Below are 24,991 nucleotides of genomic sequence, written 5' to 3'. Positions count from 1 at the left end.
GAAAGTTGCTAACTTCACACCCATCCCTCCTCAAACCAAAAGTTGCCGACAGTGTTTTGTTACTTTGCTTCATTGTTCTCATAGAGCAACTCGAGAACAATTACTACTTCTCCTCTGGTGAAGCTTAGCTGGAACAGAAAAAAAAATCTGTCACTGTGCACAATCACTCAGAAGTAGTGACTACAAAACAAAAATCATTCTGGGAACTTTCTCTACATACCATATATTGTGGCTTGTTTTTGTTGTGCAATATTCTGCTTTTTTTGTATTTGATTCAAGATACTTATTGTATTATTGTAATATATTAAATTTGAGATTTTTCTACCTAATATTTTGTAGGCTGATAGCTGGTAATTATACTTACCATAGTCCTATTACAGAGGATTTTCAGTTGGTGAAATCCCACAGCCTTTAAATATTTATCAAGTCCTATTAACGACCAACAGCTGCTGTGATGAATCACTTTTATTTTTTCTGAAGAGATTCAGTGCAGCAGTTCTTGTTTGGTCAATATGACTTCCAGTACATTACAATATCTGTAATCAAGTAACTGTTTGTGTTTGAAACCAATTTTATTTTTTGCATGCAAGTATTATGCACAGAAAGTGTCAGCCACATTTTAGGAAGACCTTATCTTTTTTCTATTTGACTTCCCCGTCTCTGAGGACTCTTAATTGCAAAGCATGTTATTTCTGTCAAGAAATTCATCGCAGTGGGACGCCAAGGATGATATATAGTTGTCAATATTGGCGACACTCTTGCAGGCAATATTTCTGGGTATTACCTATAAATTGTACTGTAATAAGTTCTTACATGAAATATGACACAATATTTTAGGGTCTCTCTTTCATAAATTCCATATTGTGCATCAGTACTCTATAGAGTTGCAATTGCTGCAGCTAATTACAAACAGAATGTGCTTCCATGCTTATTTAATTATTACAGGAAGTGTTTTCCTTGCCTGTCGCCACTGTACATTAGACCTCTAGGGACAGATTGGTCAAACTTTGTGGATATTGAATCTTTTCATTAGTTTTTCTTTTGTTCCTTTTAAATAGGATTGAAGCAAAATACTACATAGTTTTTAGTGGTTGGAAGATTCTGGTTCTGTCATAACAATAAAATGCTCTGGTTTCATTTCCTTTTGAAGGGCTGTTGCAAAATGGCCATCCCATGGCCACTTTGAGCATATGAAATAACTTACACCAGCAGATACTGTTTCCTTTTAGGAGTTAACAGAGTTCAAGCAAGTCATATATTAATGAAATCCCTCAGACCACATGTCATAACACCCTTTCCCCTCCTTTCAGCCATCATGATTGTCTTCAGTCCATATTTTAGTCAAGTCACACAGGGTGATAAAAAAATTCTACTGAATGTTAGCTGCTTAACAGTTGTGAGAACATCCCAGGACCCCAGCAACTTTCTGACAAGCAATTTATGTAAAACTCGTACTTGCAGATAGCTTTTCTCCTCCTTTGAACATCAACAACACCAATATCCATTGATGATAAAAGTACTGATTCTTTTTATGAGACCATTTGGCTATGTTTAAAAACCTGTCTTGTTTCAGTGAAATAATCTGAAGATCTACATTCCATGTTACTGAGTACTTTGTCATCAGTGAAGCATACAGTTGTTGGAAATTTGGATTTTATTATATGTTCCATATCCACTAGATTTCTTGCAACCATCAATTGAATAACAGGTAAAGATGTGAAATACCTATTAAAAAAACATATGGATTTCGTTACTGATTGTTCTGATAGCCTCGAAACAGTGAAACCCCAATATCTATGCCTTTGCCCTATTCAGTTCCTTCAGGAAATGATTCTTTTTGTTGATACACTTCAAATTCAAGGACAAGACTAAAAGGAAGTGGAAAAACAAAATTATTAAGTGCTTGTGGATGTGATTTTTCCCTGACAAATCGCTTCACTGGACAAATCCCAGTATAAATGGGATCATCTGTCACGAATAAAACAATACAGCACCCCCTAGCCAGATTCACATATCCCTCTCATTATCTTCCACATTATACGTCTGAACTTCCACAACCTGTCTTCCTTTATCTGCTGACTGGTAACAAACAGGATTATCATCGTCCACCTTCAGATGGTTTATAACATGAAAATATTTTATGTGTAAGTGCAGAAACTTTTGTTGTTTTGGCCCAATAATTTGTAATTCGAGAATACTGCAGATAAGACACAAGTACATTTACCCTTAAGAGTGTTCATATTTCCTTTGAGAGTATATGTAGTGGCCTTCACATTTAATGAATATGCTTCATAGTTATTAATACAGTCATTATCATAACAAAATCTGCATCATAATATTGGCAGAGGTAGTCATAAACCTTCTATCGTTCTCAAGCATGTGAAGCATCTGGCTTACTTGGCAGAGCAGTAGCCAAGGCATCAAATCTTAAATTAGTAATGATACTATATGATGACAAGCTAGTGTTTCTTGAAATCTATATTTTCTCGTTCATTTCATTGATTATGTTAATAATGTACTGTTGCCTTTCATTTTAATAAGGTTACAGGAAAATATTTTATGTTGATAACATAAATTAGTTGCATAAAGAAAAAGTGGTCATTGACACATCCAAAATCTTTGTTATATTAATGATGTCATAAATGCTGTGAGAAATATGGATGAAGCAGAAAGACAAAGGTGCACAGTCAAACTTTAATAATGTAGAAGTTATACCACATAGCCTTTATAAAAATTATATTTAATATAATAGGAATTCATTTTGTGTAGTATACTTGAACTTGTGATTTGCCTTTACTTTAACAGTATTTTTTTTGGTTTTGTATTTGCAGCAAATTATTGTAATTATTTGTTGTTATAATAGAAACATAAATTGTGGAGAAATGCCAGAAAATACTGGTTTAAATAACCATGTATGACTGTCTTATGCAAGACTTGGTTTCTTGTTATACTTGAGTGAAGGTTTTTTGAACTGAAAAACAGTTTTCAATATTAATAGCTGTATATTGTCTTATATTAATTTATTTATTTCTTATACTGTATCAGAAAATGTTAATAATTAGGGAGTTTATGGCCTGAAAACCTGTCTGTAAAAACAGGTTTATGCCCCGTCCTTGTTGTTGCATGTTATAAATTACAAGTACTTAAATTATTTACTTGTTATGGAATGACTATTGCAAATAAAATGCCACTATTTTTTGAACCAAATTGTTAGTTATTGCCAGGAAAATGTCAGTAATATTACCAGATTACCCACTTAAATTAATTTGTATGATTTAATTTGTGCTGTAATTTTTTGCATCCCAGTGACTTATAAATCTGAATGTCAGTGACAAGTTTCCAAGCTCATGGAAGGAGTGCTGCTTGTGTCCTCTCCAGAAACACAAAGTGACTGTACTTGTGTCTGCCTAGCAGCTCAGGAAAAATCTTGGTTTGTCTCCAATTTTGATGCCACTTACTTCGTTAGGTACATTTAATTTGGTTTTGGAATTTATTGTTTCAGACTTGCAACTTCTTCATACTGGTATTAGCTTCAGAATAGGCCAACATATGATAGATGGTTCATTCATTTCACAAAACAGTTACACATACAGTATTTTCACATATAGGTGACAGTCCACATTTCGCAGAAAATGAGTAAAACGACTCTATCTCTAGCTACACTTTCCCATCATTAGATAAAATTATGATAGAATTTTATAAGGGAGGACTACAGATCACAAGCCAAAAACTAAATAAATGAAACTAAGAAAAGAAGTGGCAAAATTAACCATGACAATCACAGAATCATATCAAGGAAAATATTTATATCATGTTAATGGCTTTTAGACAACTTATTGTCAGTTTTCCATTCCTATGAAAATGCAGTAACTCCCATAATTTCTGAAGTGTGAAAATTTGGATTACTTTCCATTTAAACCATTATAGAAACTTCACGTAATGACAAATAAAACTTCGTACATTTCTCAGGAAGTGAACACGAAATTTGTACACTGGGCATAGAAATCCACTATGGAGGAAATTAAAAAGTCAAAGAAGTTTGAAGAATATTGTAGTTATTAGAAGTGACAATTATAGCAATAAATGTCTACTATGAGGAAAGTACTTTTTTTATTAGCTTTACTGCTTTGTGTGCAGTGCAGACTGTGTTTTAGAATCAGGGTTATAATAAAAGATAAAAAAACGCTTGTGTAATACAATACAATAACGCAAAGGAACTGTAGCAAATACCTTCAGCATGAATTTCCTGTTCTGAAACATAAAATGAATTGCATTTAAAGTCACATTGTTCCATAATATAAATTAAACGTTTATCTGACCTAGTATATTATAAAAGCCACGAAATGCTGATTGTACTAGAATACAAAGTTCATTGGTGGTATTTGCTTTTGTGTTCTCAAAACCATGGTCATCAATACAATTATTGAAAATCATACAGTGACATCCTTAAAAACTTCCATATCCAAACGCACAATCTTGAATATTGTTGTGGTGTGAAATAAATTTCCCAACAATGGTAAAAATAAAATCTCAAATCTGTTGTTTAAATCGAGCTCACTACCACACTGATGGTATATTCCAGTTCTGAAAATAGTAGAACTGTTAAAGATGAAATGGAGACTTGAAGTTCCTTGTCTGTTCCAGTTCTCAGTTCTTTGAATTATATGCCGTGTGTCCAGTTGTCATACCCAGTAAACAAAACTGTACAGACTATTGAAGGTCCACTACACCAGTTACAGTGACAAGAGGCAATAGTGACATATTGCTGGTTAGTTGTCAATGTTCATATCTAGGTGACCGTAGAAGATGATAAAACGCTGAAGAGGCTGGATGTAAGTTACAGTAAAATTCCACATGTGAAACCAACAACAAAGCCATTGGTTTTGACCATCCAGCTGCAAAGATGAAACAAAGTTACTCTTGCTGATCTGCATATGCAGATATTCTCTCATGCTCTGATAAAATGACCTCTCTGTATGTGGTATTTTTGATACACTGCACACAATAAAATAAATATTAATTAACCTTTTTCTGCATACCCTGATGGGAACGCAGCCTTAATTGAAATGACATCAATATGATCTGATTGTAGGACAAATGTAGTACATATTTCAAATTCTGTGTACTGTTAATACCCCCTACTGAAATAATAGGGAGAAGCCATAAATGTGTCACAGAGTAGATTGTTCATCCTGTATTTTATGTTATCACTCACTCACATACATTATTAACAGACATTTCACCAAGGGCTGTCTCTGACTATAACTGATATAGGCCAGGAATATTTTTTTAGTAATACATCATGTTCACTCACAGTATTTTATTTCCTGTTTTAGTCAAACCATTTTGGAGTTACAGATCCATTTTCAAAGACTACATTGATGTTGTTTGGGCATTACATTTGCTTCAGTTTATAACCAAGCAGTAAATGAACAACGTAGTAGTTAGTTTTACATGAAAACCTTCTCAAGTGAGATAAATGAAACAAATAAAGTATCAATGCAATTTTGTCAAATACAGACATGGTTGGAGACTGTGGGTGTTATATGAAATAAATTGTTGATAGTTTACAGCAACCAGTCATAAATTGGTTTTAGATTACTTTACTCAAAAGTATTATTAATGGCTACCTTCATTTGGCCATGAACTGTTAATCTTCTGTGTCGGTGAAAAACTTCCACACTTGCACTTACTCCAAATAATGTAAGATGTTATGGCTGTACTATGTTAATCAAATGACAGACTTGAATTTCGATTATAGTCTGCGGTAAAAAAGCAATGGCCAGGTAATTATTGTTTACACAATAGATAGGTAAAATAGATCAAAGTAGGGTCGGTTAATACTTTGACTGCTGGCCACCTAAATCTTGTGCTTTCTTACAATGCCAGCTATGTTTGTGGTTGTTTTAGAAACTACATATCCCTTGCAGTACAATGAAGACCAATTGAGCCTGTCAATATATGTGATTTTATGTTTAAAAGTGGAAGGAATCGTACTCTGTCAAATGACCGGATTAGCAGTATACCGAAATTTTCATATTCTGTCAATTGATGGGAGTGACAGTCAAAGTGTTTAAAATCAAATTTACATTCTGCATGTACTGCACATGATTTGGCATGCCTGTTACTTTTTACAGGCTGTATGCGCTACAGATTGGCAACCTTCCTCACAGCAATTGTGTTAAAGTGGCATAACCTCGAAGGGGTTACAATCATGATTGCTGTCTAGACTGCAGCTGGTAAATCGACTGCCACCAGAAGCTGCTGGCCCCACAGACCTGTTTACCACCGCAGACCACATAATTGCAAATAGTTCCTCTAGTATATCCACGTGGCCTGGGTATTTGGGGTGGTACAAAGCCATTCTGATGCAACTTCTGTTGAACTCTCAGTCAGGCGCCAACTGCATCCACAATTCTTTAATCTGAGTCTCAACCAGAACCTTTGCTACATACAACACCATGCCGCACCAGCTACTGCTGACCAAGGGAGCCGCCACTGTCTACCTTCACCATCAACCATGCTAGGTCTCTGCACTGGAGATAACCAGGAACTCGGTTATGACTGTTGACCTTCACTACGTCATTTTCTTGTACTTTCAAGTGAATATTAAACTTTCACCATTTCATCATTACAGTCATCAGCTTTAAGTTCAGACTTGTGTAAATTCAGTACAAATCACAAACTGTCACCAACTGTTGTAGTGAATAACTGGTCTCCAAAGGAGTAGAAATTTGGTTTGTGTAATTTTCAGTAAAACCGCTCTACATTATTTACCTGGGCTGTGTTCTCATTGTACCTCAACCATTGCAAGACTTAGTGAGTGACAATTAGGGAATTCTCTGTGCACTATTTTGATGAATGCTTTATACCCCAGGTAGACTATATCAGCGTACATCTGAATTCTAAGTCACAAAGGCCTTGACAGTGAATTTTTGCTCCACAATGTCTAACCCTTCAGATGTTACTACGTTACTACTCAAATTTTGCTGCTGCCCCAGAATATGCAACAGGCCATGATCACAGTGGAGGACAAGATGGTGGCCATCATCACATCCAACCTTGAAGCTGTCCAACTGGCTGTCTCGCATCGATTCACTGGTGAAGGGATTCAGAGGGCACTGCCACCATTTCAGGTGTCCAATCAGAAGATTGGTCAAGGGCTACATGAACTACGTGACCAGAATGGAGCAACATTTCCTGTTCCATGGTATCACTGGTGACACCCAGTAGCACACGTTCTTCTTGGCCCATGCAGGCCTTGAAGTTTATCATTTACTACAGCAACTCAACCTTGAAATGGAGCCCCATGTCCTCCTGTATGAACACTTAGATACTTGTTTACTAAAATATTTGTCTCTTAAGTGCATGTTGTGATGGTCCACTGGAAGTTTTTTAGCTGCTATGAGTTTGGTGGACAATCTTACAGAGAGTGGTTAGTCGAATTGCAGGGTTTACCCCATAGCTGTCAGTTTCAGAGTACTAACCTTCAACGTAAACAGTACTACACAACTTCCCTTCTCAGAGACATGATTCTTGAACATTCACCAGATGAAGGACTTTGTAATGATCTCATCAAATTGAAGTATCCCACTTTAGAAATGCGCCTCCCCACCATTAGGTCTTTTGAACAGTGTCTGGTCATCAGCAACATCACATAACCTGTAGCAGGTGTTAGCGGTCTGCCCAGCTTTCCACCCCCAGTCCCAGCCACGGTCATCACAGCATTCTAATTCATCTGTGGCTGGCAAGCCCTTGACCAATGTGGGTCTCTCGCAACAGTTACCCTCATGCAGCAATTGTTTATCTCACACCCACAGCAACAGCGTTATTATCACTGGGCGAAATGTTCTTCCTATGGCAAGACAGGACATAAGGCAGAAGTTTGTCAGTCTTCTCTCAAGATGAATGTAGATTACACATGCATGGACTCCACTTCCTCTGCAACTGAGGAGGTGTCCGACTCCTAAGCTCCAGCTGTTTTACATGCCCGTGCTGTGCTTCCCATACCCAATAGACTCTTAATACTCATGGTGGAAGTCATCACAGCCCCTGTGGAGTTTCAGACTGATACAGGTTCAGAGGGACTTATTGCCATTTGGACTCACCTCACTACAGAAATTCTTCAGACACCTGCGTAGTTACAGCAACAGTACTGCTGAAGGCAAAGGACAATTCATGGCGTGCATTCAGTATGCTTTTTGAAAGCATGAAATGTTTCATTTGCTCTCAGGGATAAGCTTCAGTTGGAACTATTCTCACCACAGTCACCAGCAATCAGCGGGCTACTCCAATAGTTATTGTGGAAAAGCTAAAAGAGTCACTTTGAATTTGTGGTGATCTCAGGGCCTCAATCAGTGCAATGACACTGACTTGATTACAAAAGTGGACGACATCATGGCGTGGCTCACAGAAAGCAAGACTTTTGCCAAGATTGATTTGTGGGATGCGTACCTTCAGCTCCCTCTTGACGAGCCATCATGGAGCATTCTGTTCATTAACACTCTGTTTGGGCTGTTCTAAATAGGCCTCAATTTTGCATTGCCAGTGCTCCAGCTGTTTTTCAGTAGTACTTGGAACAGCTAACACGGAATGTACCTAGCGTGTTCTAGTCACTGGTAAAAATTCTCAGGAGCTAGCGACCAACCTTGATACCCTTTTTGCCATTCTTCAACAAACCAGTCCCAAATGTAGCATAGACAAATGCCTCTTTTCCCTCAGGTGGAATATCTTGATCATGTTCCCAGAACTTCAGGAATACAACCAACACCACAATATATTAAAGCTGCCCAGCAATGTCCAGTCTCAAAGGACATTAAGCAATTACAATCTGTGCTCATCCAACTTAATTATTATCAAAAGTTCATCCCACATGCCACAGCCATAGCAGAACCACTCGATCAGTTGTTACGCAAAAATGTGAAGTGCTATTGGACTTAAGCCTTCCTGAAATCTCAGGCAAGCCCTGCCCCATTCAACATGCCTTGTGGCCTATGAAACAGCAAAACATTTAATTGTAGCAGCTGATGCTTCTGATTTGTGAAGTGTTATCTCACACAGTAGATGGTGCAGAATGTCTTACTATGTTCATATCCAAAACTCCAACACAGGCACAACTCAACTATAGTCAAATAGAAAAGGAAGCCTGGGCTGCTGAGTTTGCACTCAGTAAACTCTACAAATGTGTGTACAGCCAACGTTTCACATTACTGACTGACCCCAAAACACTTTTACTGTTATTCACTGCAGGCTCCAATATTCTGACCAAACTGGCGTGTTGCCTGCAGAAGCGGTCATTGTTTTTGTGTAGCTACTCACATGACATCAGATACTGCTTAACAGCTCATATACCAATGCCGACATTCTTTCCTGGTTTCCATTGGGACAGGACATGCAATCTAATTTGGAACCAGAGGTCTGTTGCCGCATGGACACAGAAGCAGATGAAGCTAGCCACCCTTTCCTCGAATGCAAAGGTCATTGCCCGTCACTACTTGCGGGACCCAGTTATGTGGGAAGTACTTTGTCTAGTGCAAAAAGAATGGCTGACAGATCAGGAAAAGTTTGGTCAGCTGGGAGTTCAAGCATTCTGCGCACAAGTTCTCCACCTTCAGTGGAGTCCTTTTGTTGCAAGGAGAAGATGGTTGCACCCGCGTAATGATCTCATCCATCTTGCAGCACATCATCTTGTCCCTCGACATCAGGACCATTGGGGGGCTATGCTCACGAAGAGGCTAGCCAGACAACATGCATATTGGTGTGGGATCAATGCAGATATTGCCAACATAGTGATGGAATGTGAGAGCTGCCAAAGCAAACAGGCAGCTCCTGTTCACAGATATTTCCCTTCCTGGATGCTTCAGTGCCCTGGCCTGGCTCCTTTTAACCTTTGCAGGCCCATTCCTAGCCTATTCTCTGTTTATTGTGGATGAAATGGGAAAGAGATTCCCCTGTATGTATCGGATGTCTTCAACATCCTTGGCACATACTGTCCAGGCTGTGGCATGCATCTTCACTATAGAAGGACTCCTGGAAACCATGGTTATTGACAATGGGCATCCGTTCACATTTTCCAAATGTACCTCTCTTTGTTCTTCTAACATCACTGCTCCAGTGCACAAAGCACCTTTTTATTCTACTTCAAATGGGTTAGCAGAACATTTTGTTGGCACGTTCAAGTCACAATTAGCGAAGCTTCAGTGCCATCATGATTTAGATGAAGCTCTCACTATGTTTTTGCCATGTTATTGCTATCCCCCTCAGGACAGTATCAGCCCTGCCAAAAAGCTTCACACACAGCAGCACCAACCCAATCTTTCCAACCTACAAGAACTCTAGCTCCGCACCTGCAGTCTTGATGCCACCATTATTTTGTCAAATATGATGTCTTTGTGTTGGTTTCCTCCAGAAATCATGGCCAGTGGGCCCTGTCAGTGGTCACACATTTATTGGGAAAGGCCGTGGTGGAAGTAAGGCTACACAGTGGATTGCCATGATCTCTTGTTCTAGAGTCGGATAACCCTCCCCCAGAATCTTGGACAACAAAACACAACTGCAGAAGCCAGAAATTCCACATCCTCTGGTCTTTGGTGAGGACAGCCCGTCCCCAGTCCAGACACCAGCTCTGATCGACAATGACCTCAGCCCACCAAGGTCACCAGTTCTATGGGCGGCTATCAAAGAGGTGGCACGTTCCTCAGACATCAAGATGTATCACACTATTTCGTCATTTGAGGTTGGGGGAGAGATGCTATCTACGGGCTGTATGCCCTACCGACTGGCAACTCTTCTCACAGCTGTGATGTATCACCAGCATAACCTGGAAGGGGTTACATCAGAAGATGACAGTGCTTCAATCATGCATGCTGCCTAGACCAGGAGGTGGCAGTGTGAGTGCTGCCAGAGGTTGCTAGCCCCGCAGACCTGTTCGCCTCCGTGGGCCACATGAACCCAAATAGTTTCTCTACTATTCCTATGCAGTCTGCGTATTTAGGGTGGTGAAAAGACACTCTGGGGCAGCTTCTGTCAAGCTTTGCATCCACAGTTTTCAGTCAGAGTCTTGTAGAACCTTCAGTATGTATGATGCAATGCCGCACCAGCCACCACCGACCTAGAGAGCCAGCAGTGTCTGCCTTCACCATCACCCCTACTTGGCCTCTGCACTGGAGATATCCAGGAACTTGGTATCGACTGTTGACTCTCACTACATTATTTTGTTCCAGATCCGAATGAATATTAAACTCTGACAGCTCCATCATTACAACCTTCAGTCTAAGTTCAGGATATATAAATTCACTGCAAATCAAGAACAGTCACTAACTATTGTAGTGACTAACTTTTCTCCAAAGGAAGAGATTTTAGTTTATGCACTTTTCAATAAAACTGTTCTACATTGTTTACCTGGGCTGTGTTCTCATTGCACCTCAACCAGCACAAGACTAAACGCTTGTAACTCAAATTACTCATCATAATTTTGCTGCTTATATTGAGAAGTATATAATTCATATATATGACTGCCTTATGAAGCAATATCACTGTGTTACTTTTATTTCTACTGAGAAAGTCTGCTGTGAAGATGATGATAGAGAGTGTAGGTGGGTGTGAGGGAAAGAGAGCTTAAGGAGAGGCTGGGAGTGATGGAGAAGAGAGTGTTTTATTTACATATGTACAAGGGAGAAGGCAGTTGTTTTATTCAGGCTTGTGTCACTGTTGTATTGAGAGAGACAGTCATTACTGAACAGAAAGTGGTCAATTATTTTCACTGACTATTTGATCATTTAACATTTCTGGATATGTGGCCAGCATCATCATGTTGCTTATAAAATCAGTTTTTCTCCTACTTTTACAAATGGCCTTCACCAGAGTTATGTGTTTACTATTGGGCCAGTGCCATGTTCAGTTCTTATATCTACATCTACATTTATACTCCGCAAGCCACCCAACGGTGTGTGGCGGAGGGCACTTTACGTGCCACTGTCATTACCTCCCTTTTCTGTTCCAGTCGCGTATGGTTCGCAGGAAGAACGACTGTCTGAAAGCCTCCGTGCGCGCTCTAATCTCTCTAATTTTACATTTGTGATCTCCTCTGGAGGTATAAGTAGGGGGAAGCAATATATTCAATACCTCATCCAGAAACGCACCCTCTCGAAACCTGGCGAGCAAGCTACACCGCAATGCAGAGCGCCTCTCTTGCAGAGTCTGCCACTTGAGTTTGTTAAACATCTCCGTAACGCTATCACGGTTACCAAATAACCCTGTGACGAAACGCGCCGCTCTTCTTTGGATACTTCTGTATCTCCTCCGTCAACCCGATCTGGTACGGATCCCACACTGATGAGCAATACTCAAGTATAGGTCGAATGAGTGTTTTGTAAGCCACCTCCTTTGTTGATGGACTACATTTTCTAAGGACTCTCCCAATGAACCTCAACCTGGTACCCGCCTTACCAACAATTAATTTTATATCATCATTCCACTTCAAATCATTCCGCACGCATACTCCCAGATATTTTTCAGAAGTAACTGCTACCAGTGTTTGTTACGCTATCGTATAATCATACAATAAAGGATCCTTCTTTCTATGTATTCGCAATACATTACATTTGTCTATGTTAAGGGTCAGTTGCCACTCCCCGCACCAAGTGCCTATCCGCTGCAGATCTTCCTGCATTTCGCTACAATTTTCTAATGCTGCAACTTCTCTGTATACTACAGCATCATCCGCAAAAAGCCGCATGGAACTTCCGACACTACTTACTAGGTCATTTATATATATTGTGAAAAGCAATGGTCCCATAACACTCCCCTGTGGCACGCCAGAGGTTACTTTAACGTCTGTAGACGTCTCTCCATTGATAACAACATGCTGTGTTCTGTTTACTAAAAACTCTTCAATCCAGCCACACAGTTGGTCTGATATTCCGTAGGCTCTTACTTTGTTTATCAGGCGACAGTGCGGAAGTCTATCGAACGCCTTCCGGAAGTCAAGAAAAATAGCATCTACCTGGGAGCCTGTATCTAATATTTTCTGGGTCTCATGAACAAATAAAGCGAGTTGGGTCTCACACAGTCTCTGTTTCCGGAATCCATGTTGATTCCTACATAGTAGATTCTGGGTTTCCAAAAACGACATGATACTCGAGCAAAAAACATGTTCTAAAATTCTACAATAGATCGACGTCAGAGATATAGGTCTATAGTTTTGCGCATCTGCTCGACAACCCTTCTTGAAGACTGGGACTACCTGTGCTCTTTTCCAATCATTTGGAACCTTCCGTTCCTCTAGAGACTTGCGGTACACGGCTGTTAGAAGGGGGGCAAGTTCTTTCGCGTACTCTGTGTAGAATCGAATTGGTATCCCGTCAGGTCCAGTGGACTTTCCTCTGTTGAGTGATTCCAGTTGCTTTTCTATTCCTTGGACACTTATTTCGATGTCAGCCATTCTTTCGTTCGTGTGAGGATTTAGAGAAGGAACTGCAGTGCGGTCTTCCTCTGTGAAACAGCTTTGGAAAAAGGTGTTTAGTATTCCAGCTTTACGCGTGTCATCCTCTGTTTCAATGCCATCATCATCCCGGAGTGTCTGGATATGCTGTTTTGAGCCACTTACTGATTTAACGTAAGACCAGAACTTCCTAGGATTTTCTGTCAAGTCGGTACATAGAATTTTACTTTCGAATTCACTGAACGCTTCACGCATAGCCCTCCTTACACTAACTTTGACATCACTTAGCTTCTGTTTGTCTGAGAGGTTTTGGCTGCGTTTAAACTTGGAGTGAAGCTCTCTTTGCTTTCGCAGTAGTTTCCTAACTTTGTTGTTGTACCACGGTGGGTTTTTCCCGTCCCTCACAGTTTTACTCAGCACGTACCTGTCTAAAACGCATTTTACGATTGCCTTGAACTTTTTCCATAAACACTCATCATTGTCAGTGTCGTATCAGAAATTTTCGTTTTGATCTGTTAGGTAGTCTGAAATCTGCCTTCTATTACTCTTGCTAAACAGATAAACCTTCCTCCCTTTTTTTATATTCGAATTAACTTCCATATTCAGGGATGCTGCAACGGCCTTATGATCACTGATTCCCTGTTCTGCACATACAGAGTCGAAAAGTTCGGTTCTGTTTGTTATCAGTAGGTCCAAGATGTTATCTCCACGAATCAGTTCTCTGTTTAATTGCTCGAGGTAATTTTCAGATAGTGCACTCAGTATAATGTCACTTAATGCTCTGTCCCTACCACCCATACTAAACATCTGAGTGTCCCAGTCTATATCTGGTAAATTGAAATCTCCACCTAAGACTATAACATGCTGAGAAAATTTATGTGAAATATATTCCAAATTTTCTCTCAGTTGTTCTGCCACTAATGCTGCTGAGTCGGGAGGTCGGTAAAAGGAGCCAACTATTAACCTAGCTCGATTGCTGAGTGTAACCTCCACCCATAATAATTCACAGGAACTATCCACTTCTACTTCACTACAGGATAAACTACTACTAACAGCGACGAACACTCCACCACCGGTTGCATGCAGTCTATCCTTTCTAAACACCGTCTGTACCTTTGTAAAAATTTCGGCAGAATTTGTCTTTGGCTTCAGCCAGCTTTCTGTATAGTGTAATTTCATCCTGCTCGCAGAGTACGGCTGTCATGAAAAACACAGAACACTATTCTTATTGGATGACAGGAATTGTGAAACAGGGGCTGATACCTTGTTTTGATAGAAGAGTGCAGAACCTACTCAGCGAATCAATTTGCAATGACCTCGGGGAAGATCTGACTGTCCAAGACTATCAGAACAATGCAGGCCATGCTACGGGAATCCAGAACAAAATTCACCATACCCAAAAGACTCGTAGCACAGATTCCTATCGCACTCAGATTATATCCAGCAGCCAAGGTACAAGGAAACTTATCCCATGAAGCCAGTAGTGAATGGTATCAATTCACCAACCTGTCTGTCTCCTGACAAAACCATTTTAGAAACTATGGCATTTGGGAGGCCTTATATAATCATTTGTAAGGGACACCACTCACTTTGTTGCACTTCTAAAATGCAAGTGTGTCTCACCTTCTGACCATATGGTAAGTTTTTATTTACAATTCTTATTCTCAAATGTACTATCATGGGGAACTGTCAACATTCCAATGCTCTACAGGAATCTGTGGTATCTGATGTCTGTGAGTTTGTACATCACTGTCTTGCAACGACCTACTTTAGGTAAAAAGGGAAGTTTTACTAATAGACATATGGTGTAGTTGTAGTATTCTCATTCTTGCCAGTTGCAACAGATCTCTCTATGGAGGCATTTGAAGAATTACTGCTTCACTCTTTGCCACTGTGCACCAAATGCTAGGTTTAGTACATACCCAGTACTTTTTAAGTCTGGCTAAATAGTGAAGAAAAACTGCATACTTCCAGTACCATCTAAATCAACAGATACCAATATCCAATTCACAGTGAACATTGAAGTGAATGGTGTGCTTCCCTTCCTTGTTGTGGAAGCATATAGAAAGCCTGATGTCTCCTCTACCCCAGAGTCTATAGTTAACCTACCAGTATTGTCGACAGATACCGTGAATCCATGGCCCACCATAACCAAAACAGAAGAATTACTCCCTATGACTGTTAACTAAGAGGGTACACTGAATCAATGATGGAAGACACTTGAAGCAGGAACTGAAAAACTAAGAACTACTTTCAGAGTCAATGACTACAGCAATAAAAAAATACAAAGCTTTAGGGCATCAAGAAACAAAAAGGAGGAAGAGACAGCACAAATGCCCAATACTATCTTAGCATATAACATAGATGGAGCATGGAGGGCATCACTGAAAGAGTGGGAAATGTTCTTTGGCAAGTGGACACAAAGCTTATGTACCAAAGTTTGGAAAATGAGATATGTGCATGGCTCCAGAAAGGATGTCATCGACAATCTACCCACCCCTAGAGTCATCGAAGTCAGCCATGAATGTGGATTGGTACACATTGGTGAAACATCCTATTGACACACACCTAATGCAACATTAGAGGTATACATGAAAGGTATACACCATCAGGCGCAGCAGTACACATGGCTTGAGGTATAAAACACTCTGAGTAGTATCAACTGCTACTACACACTGCAGAATCAAAATTATACATCACTGTACTGGCTTGCTCATGATTTGCCACAAGGAATTAAAAAACTGTCACTGTTTAGTCCCTGACTCCTCATTTCTGCCATCCAATCAAAACAGTGCTCAATGATGTATATCAGAAACTGACTGCAGGAGGAGCAAGAAATCATACTACAGGGGCTAATGCTTGCTCCATCCATAGTATTTTCAATAAAGCCACATATGCCCTCCCAAGGTTGTTTTAAATGGCAAGCCTCTCAGGTATATTAGCATTCATTTGCTGGGTACAGGCTTGGTTGAGTTGCAGCCTGGTGAGCACTGCCAGTCCTATGTAACTGTAAGCTCTGAGCACACTTCAATGACCACTGTGCAGTGTGGTGGTGGAAAATGGTGTGTCCCCCAATTGTGAGAGGTAGAAATCTCTATGAAACAACCCTTGATATCAAGGTGTGCTACATGCCAATGAGGTGCATAGCTGTTGAGGCAGAACAATTAGTAGCGGGCAATCTCTGGGGAACGTGCTGCACCTCTGTTCTATAAGACTTACCCAGGCAAGTGGGGCTCTATCTACTTGGATACATATTCCCTAGCTGCTCATAGGACCTCCATGAAGCCTGAATCACTTTCCTTTACTTCCAATGGTTCAGGTGATGTGTTGAGTTGTATTAACACCCAAACCCCAAAGGGATCTCATGTGGATAGTCCACCTGAGACATCTGTGAATACCAGTGCATCCAGTAATAGTATCGGACCACATATCCTGTGGTAATATTTATCATTGATAAGTCTACTTTCTCACCTTTTGTACATACTTAGTCTAGAGGGGCTTTCAGGGCAGTTTAAATCTATCAGGAGGAAGTGTAGTGAGAAATTGAAGACTTGGAGAGATACCCAAGTACCCAAGGTTTTAAATGCCAAACAACATGGAGAACATGCTGTCAACAGTGAACTGAACATTGAGATAAATTGTTGTAACAGAGATGGTTGACTGCGAATATACTTTATTCACTATGTCTGATACATGAACATGTCTATATTGTATCATAACTGGGAATGCACTGCCGTCTTTGACTCGCCAACAGATATTCCTCTGTCCTCTGGCCATTGCGTGTCACTCTTGACATCACCATAGAGCTCTCCTCCCCCTCTCCCTATAGAGGGGACAGCTGAAAGGGACATGTAAATAGTGTTGTCACCCAGCTGGATCAGTGTATGCATAGGTATGCACTATCAGCTGTGTCATGACTGGGTGCAATGCAGGACACAGTTGGATTATTTCTTGAAGTTGTGTCTTGTGTGGTGCTGGTGCCATACAGATAGTAGGTTAGCAGGTGGTGAGAGAGGTCCCTAGTGTGGCTGTCCCTTGCAGGTGGGGACAAAGATAGTGGTGGCAGTGTGTGGCAGGATCTGCCCCAGCCTTTGGTGGCGTGTAGGTGGCAATTGTGTTAGTACCCTCGAGCAGGGGATGGTGAGGATGCCATCTGTTCAAAGTTATGATGATAGGAGGCACAGTTAATGTTGTTGGGTAGAGTGCGCTTGAGGGTGAGCAATTGGACACATGGGAGGCCCTGTGCCAGAGTGTCCTCGTTGTGGGCAGTGAGGCATAGATTGTTATTGATGAGTTTCACGGTAATATCATCTGGGTTGAAGTCTCTGAGTCAAGCCTAATGATAACAGTGTGTGCTGCATTTGGGTTTGCTGCCCATGCATTTGGTAATGGCCCATAGTTCCATTGCTGTCTGGGGGATTTTGGTCGATGTTGTCCCAGAGAACCAATGCTGGTTTCAAGCAGTTAGTCGAAACAGGCATTGGTTTCTCTTTAATCAGAATGGCAAGTGAATGTGTGCTTCTCTTAAGAACATTGGAAAGTCCTGTGTATGGCAGCTACAGCACTGGCCAGCCTGTGTAATCCTATAGCATGATGTGTTCACAGTGTAAGAGCAGTTTGTGTACAAATACCTATGGGAGGCTGCACGTCTATATGTATAAAGTGGTCATTTACCTGCTAAGCCAGCGCAGGTAGGTCCATTCTCTCAGGGTCTTGAGTGGGTAGAAGGAAATCAGTGGAAAGCACTAGTGATTTGCTGTATAGGATCCTGGTGAGGGATGCTTGCAGGTCCTCCTTGAAGGTAGTTCAGATTTCGTGTAATCCCCGTGGTAATGCTTTGGTCCACAGCTTGCCGTGGCCCATAATGGCAGCTTTGAGAACCCTAAGCCACCGCTTGACTAGCCTATTACTGTGGGGGTGATAGGCTGTAGTGCAGCTGTATTTGATTCCACAGAGGTTACACAGGTTGGCTCCAGCAGACAGAATGTTTACAGTACTACTGCACCACCAAAAAATCAACAAAGTGAATAATTCCACACCATGCAGCACATGACTGTCTTCAGGTATCCTGCTGCCTAACTCAACCCTATCCTCCATGGTTACATGCAAAGAGTGTGTCACTGCCCCCACCCGAAAGGTACAACAAGCAGCTCACACACTACATCAGTGCTACCTGGCAACAAGGCCACTGATGTCAAGGACACACCAAGCTCATAGCTAAGGTGGTGGTATCCTATTTTTGGTAACTGTCGTGCACTGTGTACATTCGCAAGCTCCAGGCACAGGCTGCAATAGATGCACCTGCTAACATCGTACTAGCAAGTTACCAACAGTCATTACCTGTAGCTGAAGCACACACTCCTTACACCACACATCTGGGAGGCTGATGGTCCGTCTTTGACCTTTGTTTGAGAAAGCACAATCAGTTGGACTCTGGATCCAACTTTAACTTAATACTGCTGGAGAGCACACTGACATTCGACAAAACATCAGCACTAAAATTTCACATAGCTAATAATTCAACAATCATGGTATATGGATCTACCATACACACCTTATAACTGTCACCTCATCACCAACTCACATGGACATTTTCTGTCATGGACGTCATGGAACTGATCATGAGAATTGATTTCCTGTGTCACTTCCATCTATTTCCAGACATACAACATGCTTTGCTCCTGCACCACGATACAGACCACCATATCCCAGGACTTTCGCCCCGAAAACCCCATCCCCACACAACACAACACAACACAACACACTGCCCACATGGACAGCAGGATGACGATTTTGCATATGCTGAGGCTCAGTGAGTATGTCACGGAGGCAGAAAAATTTCGTTATGACGATTGTCACATAGCTTCTGGTGCACTCCACACTGAGAGTGTGTTTCTCTTAGAGCGCATTAAGGACTCATCCGCTGCACTCGCACTAGCACACGAGCACCTCCAGGTGATCTCACAAACTCACCATTCTGAAGAGCATGAGAAAGTGCATACAGCATCACCCTCACTGAGTGAATGTGCCCCTCTGCCCATGCACTCGGCAATGACCCCCAATGACCCTGAGCAAGCAGCTCGATGCAAAGGTTAGTACAGTTCACTCTGCCTCAATGCACAGAATCTCAGATGTAGGCCTCACCACCCTTTCTACGCACTCTCTCATGAAGGCTCTAGTTTGTTGATATGTAAAGGCACAGTGCATCATATACTAACAACTGCTGGACCTCTAGTATGTCACAAGGTGCCCTGACTGGCCTGGTCTAACTTACACACTGCTAAGGCAGCGACTGACAAACTGTCACAGGCAGGCATAGTTTGCCCATCCGACAGACCATGGGTATTGCCAATCAAACTAGTACTGAAATAAGACAGAACTTTGAGACTCTGCGATGACTACAGAGTTATTAGCATCCATACCATTCATTACAGCTACCTGGCACCCAACATATGAGACTTCACCTTCTCGCTAGCAAGTGCAACTGTATTAAGAGGGACTGACTGTAAAAATCAATATGTACAAATCCCCATGCACAAAGACAATATTTCAAAAGCCGCAATTATCACACATTTCAGTCTCTTTGAACATCATTTTATGACATACAGGTTGAAGAAACCAGCACAGATGTGGCATTACTTCATTGGTGGCTCATTTTTTTGCTTTGATTTCTGTTACACCTATTTGGATGACATAGATGTCATTCTCATTTGTTGTCTATGCCCAGACACCACAACAAACACCTCAAACAAAGTATTACTGCCCTAACAGATAGGGATGTGGAGATCAAAAAGGACAAATCTCAGTTACAGACGATAGAAGTTACCTTCCTCAAGCACATAGTGCTGCAGGGATCAGACTGACCCTGGACCAAACCGACACCATAAGACAGCTTCCTCTTCTCAAGAATTATGAAGAGATGCATTGATTCTTAGCAATTTTGAACTTTTACCAGTGTCACCTGTCACAAGCAGTGGAATACAGGCACCTCTCACTATGCACTGACAGGATTCAACAAGCAACAGAGAAGGAAGACTGACTGGATTGCAAATATGAAGGATGCATACAAACTAGCTAAGAGCTGTTTTGCCTACGCAATCACCCCATTGTAGATGCACAACACACAGTCACCACTGATGCAAGCGACACCATGATTGGTGCCACACTGCATTTTTCTCTAGGAAACTTACACCCTCTCAGTCCAAATGGGCAGCCTTTGACCAAGAACTTCTCACCAATTATGAAGCAGTGACATACTTCCATAAAAATATCAAAGGGCGACATGTTATAATGTTTACACTCCATAAACCATTTGTTGATGCCATACGGTATCCATCATAGGATATCAGGCCCTGATGCTACAGACATCTGGACCTTATTGCACAGTACACTATGGATATCTCCTACCTACACTGAGATGACAATCTCATCACTGATTACTTATTATGAATATGAGAAGCTGGTCATCAACCAGTGCAATGACATGAGCATTGCAGAATTGATGGGCAATGATGCTACAGGCTTACAAATCAAATGATGCTCTGTTCTGGGGATTTAAACACCAATCATCTGTGATGTCTCTCCTAACTTGATCTGGTCATTGGTGCCACAAACAGTGCATCATGCAGGTTTTCACCAACTTAACAGCATCAGACTCCCAGTCCATCTCATTACAGAGCGATTTGTGTGGCCCAACATCAAGCTGGACCGCCATACCTTGGCACAGAAGAACATACTGTGATAAGGCAATAAAGCCCAAAGACATGCAAAACCACAATTAGGTCATTTTGAAATTCAAATTCTCATTTCCATCATGCACACATCAATCTCATTGGTCCTCTCCCAGAGTCAGAAGGACTCAAGTATCTACTGTCAATGATAGACAGAGCATTTCAGTGGGTGGAAGTGGTTCCCCTCAAGGACATCATGACAAGAGTCCACTGCTTGTGCCTTTGTAGAAACATGGATAGTGCATTTTGGCATGCCAGACATGATAATTGTAGACCAATGCTGCCAGTTTGAGGTGATACTGTTGGCAACACTGTAGCCTCTGTGGCATCAAATGTATCTGCACTACAGCCTATCATCCCCAGAGTAATGGGGTAGTTGAGCAGTGGCAGAGGGCTGTCAAAGCTGCCCTTATGGGCCACGGCAGGTTGTGAACTGAAGCATTAACATGAGTACTACTTGGGATCTGAACTACCTTCAAGGAGGACCTACATGCATCCCTTGCTGAGATACTATACAGCAAATCACTGGTGCTTTCCACTGATTTCATTCTACCCACTTGGTACCCTGAGAAATTAGACCTACCTGCACTGGCATAGCAGATAAGTGCCCACAATAGACATATCGATGTGTCACTTCCCACTCTACACTTGGCTCCAAAGGTATTCATACACAAATTCCTGTTATGCTGTGAACACATCATGCTACAGAATGACGCGGGCTGGCCAGCACTGCAGCTGCCCTGCACAGGGCCTACCAAAGTTCTTAAAAGAAGCAAACATTCACTTGCCATTCTGATCAATGACAAACAAATGCCTGTTTTGACTAACTGTTTGAAACCAGCATTGGTCCTCTGGGAGAACATTGTCCAAAATTCCCCAAACAGCAATGGCAACTATTGGCCATTACCCAATGCATGGGCAGCCAACCCAAATGTAGCACACTCTGCTATCATTAGGCTTGACTCAGAGACTTCAACCCAAATGACATTACCATCAAACTCATTGATAACAATCTTAGCCTCAGTGCCCACAATGAGGACACTCTGACACAGGACCTTGCATGCAAACAATTGCTCACCCTAAAGCATACACTACCCAACAACATTGACTGTGCTTCCATATCATCCTGCCTTTCAACAGATGGCACCCTCACCATCACCTGCTTGAGGGTACTATCACAATTACCATCTACACTTCCACCACAGGCTGAGCCAGATCCTGCCATCCATTGCCCACACTACCTTACCTTTGTCCCCAGCTGCATGGGACGATCACACTAGGGACCTCTCTCAACACCTGCTAACCTACTAGCTGTATGGCACCAGTGCCATACAAGGCACGACTTCAAGAAGAAATTATCCAATTGTGTCTTGCACTGCAGCCAGCCATGACAGCTGGTAGTGCATACTTATGCACACACTGATCCAGCTGGGTTTATATGTCCGTTTCAGCTGTCCCTACTATGGGGAGAGGTAGAGGGGAGCTCTATGGTGATGTCAAGAGTGACATGCACTGGCCAGAGGACAGAGGAATATTTGTGAGCAAGTCAAAGACAGCAGTGCATTCCGAGTCATGTTCATGTATCACATGTAGTGAATGAAGTATATTCACATTCAGCCGTCTTGACTCTGTTATTGGGATGTTCCCTGTCACCCAGTAGGGAAATAATTCTGCAGTCTAATGGCTTTAGACCTGACTGTTGTGACCTGTTGGTTTTCAATACCAGCCCAGCTTGGGTTTTGAGGATGTAGTGAGGCTGATTTAACAGAAACACGTATTTGTTTCTCTTCTTCAATCTGCTGTAAGTGTCTGTTACCCTTTCTGACATTATGATCTGTAGCTCTGTAGCCAACTTTATTTCAGTGGTAGGACAGCTTGGTTGTGGCACTCCAAGTGCAGGTTTGTAGCTACATTTACAGGCAAAGTTTGATGTGCTCTGCTCAGCTGTCAAAATCTGGTTGACAACACTAGTCTTCTGCATAGGCTGCTTCAATGCTGAAGCAAACGATTTCATGAAAGAGGGCAGCTGTGGAATCCTGATCACCTTCTTCATTTCAGATTAAGAAATGCATTGTGTCACATGTGAATATAATTGACCACTTTCTGTTCAGTAATGACTATCTCTCTCAATACAACAGTGACACAAGCCTGAATAAATACAACTGCCTTCTCCCTTGCACATATGTAAATGAAACACTCTCTTTTCCATCACTCCCAGCCTCTCCTTAAGCTCTCTTTCCCCCACACCCACCTACACACTCTATCACTTCCTCACAGCAGACTTTCTCAGTAGAAATAAAAGTAACACAATGATATTGCTTCATAAGGTAATCATATATATGAATTATATACTTCTCAATATAAGCAGCAAAATTGTGATGAGTAATTTGAGTCACAAGTGCTAAGTCTTGTGCTGGTTGAGGTGCAATGAGAACACAGCCCAGGTAAACAACATAGAACAGTTTTATTGAAAAGTTCATAAACCCAAATCTCTTCCTTTGAAGTAAAGTTAGTTACTAGAATAGTACATTGCGGTGATTAATTTGAGTCACAAGTGCTAAGTCTTGTGCTGGTTGGGGTGAAAAGAGAATACAGCCCAGGTAAACAATGTTGAACAGCTTTACTGAAAAGTACATAAACCAAAATCTCTTCCTTTGGAGAAAAGTTAGTCACTATTATAGTTTGTAACAGTTCTTGATTTGCACTCAGTTTACATAATTCTGAACTTAGACTGATGGTTGAAATGATGAAACAAAGTTTAATATTCATTCAGAAGGAGAACAAAATAATGTAGTAAAGGTTGACAGTCAATACCAAGTTCCTGGACATCTCCAACGCAGAGGCCAAGTATGGGTGATGATTAAGGCAGACACTGCTTGCTGACTAGGTTGGTGGTGGTTTGTGCAGCATTGCTTCATATGTATTGAAGTTTATAGTTCAGACTGTGGGCACAGTCAGTGCTTGGACCAAAGTTTTACAGAAGTTGCCTATGAACACCTTTTCACCGCCCTGAATACCCAGGCCACATGTGGATACTATAAGACATATTTGCAATCATGCAGCCCGCGGAGGTAAACAGGTCCATATGGCTAGCAACCTCTGGTGGCACTTGTGCTACCACCTTCTAGGAGGCATGTGTAGCAGAGCCGATGTTGGCAAAAGAGCACCCTGGGCTATCAGAAATGTGGCGATTCCTTGCTCTGTGTAAACGCTTTCAATATATGTCCACCAGAACGCAAGTTACACATAGTTATTGTAGATATAGTTGAGATGTCTGCTAAACCCACTGGGCAGAAGAGGTGATTAGGATTGTGGAAAGGGCCAAATAAGGTTGGAGTCAGTTTCACCTTAAAATTGTAATTTATTGTGATTTAATAACATATTTACAACCAAAACAGCACATAGCCAAACGTTTACAACTACGAGTTTCAAAATGCAATTCTTTCATGGCTGAAGGCCTCCAGACAAAAAATCTTAAAATCAACTGTAGCTAAAATTGCAAATAAAATAATAGGCTGAAAGCCTCAAGGCAAGGGTGGATAGACAAACATAAACAAGATGCAATACAAACGGCTGAAGGCCTACAATAAAAATTTCAAGATTTTAAAATAAATTACCATAACCTTTTAAAGGCAGAAGGCCACAATGTTTAAGCTTGAAAGATAATTTTAAGAATAAGGTTCAAGGCTGAATGCTCACAATTAATTTTCCAAAATTCTTAGAAAATATAACCATAAGCCTTAAGTTTTAAGTAGCTGAAACCAGACTAAAAGAAAAGACAACACAACAGCAATAGCCTTTCAGCAAATATCCAATTGCC

The sequence above is a fragment of the Schistocerca piceifrons genome, chromosome X (assembly GCF_021461385.2).
Source record: "Schistocerca piceifrons isolate TAMUIC-IGC-003096 chromosome X, iqSchPice1.1, whole genome shotgun sequence".
NCBI lineage: Eukaryota > Metazoa > Arthropoda > Insecta > Orthoptera > Acrididae > Schistocerca > Schistocerca piceifrons.
Note: the sequence above shows the minus strand (reverse complement) of the source record.